The following is a 4,162-nucleotide window of genomic DNA, read 5'->3' as shown; positions in this document are numbered from 1 at the left end:
AGAAAGTGCTATATGCAATCATCAAATTGAACTATGAAAGCCTGAATTCATGCTATGAAAACCCATTAATTATTGGCATTAAAGTAAAAGCAAGAATACTAAATCATGGGTTGTCTCCCATGGAACGCTCTTTTATTGTCACTAGGTTAACATTGGTTCTCTATTAGGGTGGTTGATGATCATAGTGGCTCAGCTTGTCTCCTCTCACTATGAGCTCTCTTCTTGTGCTTTGATGAACAATCTCTATGTGCTCCAGCGAGGATATTTTGTTGACAGTGTAGTAATCATCAGATTGTGAAGATGTCTCCAATTGTTGGTATATCAGCTTCACTTTGTCTCCCTCTGAGAACCCTTCAGTTGGGATTTTCTTGTTTTTCCACCCTTTTGGATCCATTTTCTTGCTCTTCTTCCCATTCTTTGGTGACTCTTTCTTCTTATCATCAAGCTTTATGTCAGGGGTCTTCTTCAAAATGTGTAGCTTCTTCTTGCAATCTTTCCTCAGCTTCTTCATCTTCATGATTCTTCTATTTTTCTTCAATGTCTTTCTTCTACCCCAGTGGTGAGTTGGTAAATGATTCCTTGGGCTTTTCCTTCCAGTTTAAACCCTCTTCCTCGATTCTCATGCAACCTTCCTTTTGAGTAGGTTGCTGCATCTCCTTAAAGACATTCAAGATTATGTTCTCATCATGTGCTCGTAAGGTCATTTCTCATTTCTCTACATCAATAATAGCCCTTGCTGTGGCCAGGAAAGATCTTCCTAGTATGATAGAGTCACTTCCCTCTTCATCTAGATCCAGGATTACAAAATCTGCTGGAAATATGAACTTCCCCTCCTTGACTAAGATATTTTCAACCACTCCATTGGGGATTACCATTGATCTGTCAGCAAGTTGTAAGGACATCCGTGTAGTTGTTTTCAAACCTGTTTGATTCCTTACCAAGCAACATGAAGAGCATTATCACAAGATAATGAGTAAAAGGCCATTAATCCTTGAAGTGGGATTCAATTTAGGAGAAGAAGAATATCCGGAGATCCAAGAGCAAATTCAAAGGAGATACTGGGAGATTCTAGTTGATCCTCAGTCTAAAGTCAAATACAACATGATCCGTGAATTCTATGCAAATCTGTGAATGGCAGATAAGCAGAAGAAAGATGGAACAACCTTCCATACCTTTCATACTATGGTCAGGGGAAAGATCATGTATTTTCACCTGGATAGGGTGAGAGAGATCTTCAAATTACATTTACAAAAGGATGACCTTGAATCATACAACAGAAGGGTTGTAGCCAACCAAAAGCTAGATCAAGTCCTAGAGGACATATGCTTGCTTGGAACTCAATGGATTGAGAATACAAAAGGACAGCCATGCCAGCTAAAAAAGGTGAACCTCAAGCCAGTTGCTAGAGGATGGCTAGACTTCATTGGGCATTCTATACTCCCCATAAGTAACCACTCTGAAGACACTATTCCTAGAGTTGTGATGATTCACTACATCATGATGGGGAATGAGGTGGAAGTCCATCAAATAATTCCCTATGAGATTTACAAGTTAGTAAACAGGGTGTCTAATAAAGCCATGCTAGCTTACTCAAATCTCATCTTTCGCTTATGCGAAGAGGCCAAGGTTCTTATCCAAGTGGACAACTTTATTTGAGTAGAAAGCCCAATCACCAAGTAGGTGTTGGAGAATCCCAAGATAGAAGAAGAACACCCTAAAAGGAAGGCACCTGAGCCTCCCCAAGAGATCCCTCCAATTGAGTATTGAGACCAGCTGAAGGCATCTGTAATACACTTGTAGAGCACTTTAGACCAGCTCAGAGAGGAGAAGAAAGATCATACTAGCATGATTTACAAACTGATCAAGGAGCAAGAGAAGCAGGGGCATGAAATTAAGGAGTTGAAGCTCTCCCCTGAAGAGCCATGTGTCCTTTAACTTGAAGAGCCCAGAGTCCCTCAAGCTGAAGGCCCCAACGCCCCTCCAGCTGAAGGTTGTTGAGTTTTAACCCTGTGACTATTCCTATTCCTGTCTCATGTATTTCCATCCTAATTTAGAGTTGCATGATCACTAGTAGTATTTAAGTCTTTATTTTTATTTTTACTTTATGTCTTTTAATTTTTAGAATTACATAAGCTTTAGTAGTAATTAATTAATTTTTATCTTCCAATTAGCTATAAATTAATCCTCTTATCATCATTAAACATGAATAAAATAGTAGATATTTTTTGAAGATTTAAGAATGCATAAATTTTTGAGTTCTACAATAAAGAATAATTAATTATTTTTGATGTGGCATCATTGCTTTAGTTTTCTGAATGTACGAATAAACAGTGCATATTTGAAGTTGAATTTTAGAGTGTTGGCTCTTGAAAGAATGCTGAAAAAGGAAAAATATTATTGATAATCTGAAAAATCAAAAATTGATTCTTAAAGTGAAAAAAAGCAGCAAAAGAAAAAGAAAAAGTATATTTCAAAAAAAATGGCAAAAAAAGAAAAGAAAATAGAAAAAGCAGAAAAAGCCAATAGATCTTTAAACCAAAAGGCAAGAGCAAAAAGCCAGTAACCCTTTAAACCAAAAGGTAAAGGTAAAAGAATCCATGGCTTTGAGCATTAATGGATAGGAGGGCCAACAAGGAATGAAATCCCGCCCTAAGCGGCTCAATCAAGCTGTCCCTAACCATGTGCTTGTAGTGTGAAGGTGTCAAGTGAAAAACTTGAGACTGAGCAGTTAAAGTCGTGATCCAAAGCAAAAATAGTGTGCTTAAGAACTCTGGACACCTCTATCTAGGGATTCTAGCAATGCTAAATCACAATCTGGAAAGGTTCACCCAGTTAAAGTGTCTGTGGCATTTATATATCCGGTAGTAATATTGAAAAAAAAAGTGCTTAGGGTCACAGCCAAGACTCTGAAAGCTATGTTCAAGAATAAAAAAGAACTGAACTAGGAGAGTCAATAATATAATCTGGATTCTAAGTTCCTAAATATGCCAACCATTATGAGTATAAATGGATAGTGAGATGCCAAAACTATTCAGAAGCAAAAAGCTACTAAGTCCCGCTCATCTAATTGAAACAGAGCTTCATTGGAAACTCTAAGAATTATTGCATCCTACTCTTCCTTTCATCCAATTTTATTTTTAGTTGCTTGTGGACAAGCAACAGTTTAAGTTTGGTGTTGTGATGAGCGGATATTTTATACGCTTTTTGGCTTAGTTTTCATGTAGTTTTTAGTGTGTTTTGTTTAGTTTTATTAAGTTTTTATAAGTTTTAGTGTTAAATTAAAATTTTTGGATTCTACTTTGAGTTTGTGTGCTTTTGTGCAATTTCAGACATTTTCTGGCTGAAATTGAAGAGCTGGAGCAAAAGTCTGATTCAGAGACAGAGAAAGCAGTGCATATGTTGTCTGAATTTGACTTGCTTGCACTTGGAAGAGCTTTTCTGGAGCTACAGTAGTTTCAAAGGACCGTTCTCAATAGCTATGGAAAGCTGATTTTTAGAGCTTTCCATTAATGCATAATAGTCCATACTTTGCTGTGGATTAGAAGGCCTAAAACCAGCGTTCAACGTCAGCCTCCTGCCTCCTTCCAGGCGTCCAGCGCCCAAGGAGCAGAGCACAACATCCAAATGCCCAGAGAGGACCCCTTAGACATCGTTTCATGCCCCAGAGACCTCATAGCATGTAGATTTCATCAAGGCTCAGCCCAAACACCCACCAAGTGGGACCCAAAAGTGGATTTTAGCACTAAAAAGCATGTTTTACCCTTACTAGTCATTAGTTTAGTATTTAAGGGATTTGATTTATGTATTTCGAACATCTTTACCATCATTCAGTATTATTTTCGTTTTACATTGTATTTTTCTTTCAGTATGAGTCTCTAAACCTCATAGGTTGAGGGGAGGAGCCCTGTTGAGTCCTATGAATTAATAAAAGTATTATTGTTTCTCTTCAATCCGTCTTTCATTAATTCTAAGATGTATATTCATTCTTCATCAATATGAATGTGTTGAACTGGCATAAGGTTATCATATTCTACATGGGTTCAGAGTGCGTCTTTCATCGGACAGTGATGAACCACCAGCTTGATTATACATCTCTCAGACGGCTAATCCAGGACTTCGTTGGGAACTTCTCGAGACATTAGTTCAGCGAATTTACGGGGAG

The sequence above is a fragment of the Arachis duranensis genome, chromosome 9, assembly GCF_000817695.3.
Source record: "Arachis duranensis cultivar V14167 chromosome 9, aradu.V14167.gnm2.J7QH, whole genome shotgun sequence".
Lineage (NCBI taxonomy): Eukaryota > Viridiplantae > Streptophyta > Magnoliopsida > Fabales > Fabaceae > Arachis > Arachis duranensis.
This window is presented reverse-complemented; position numbering follows the sequence as displayed.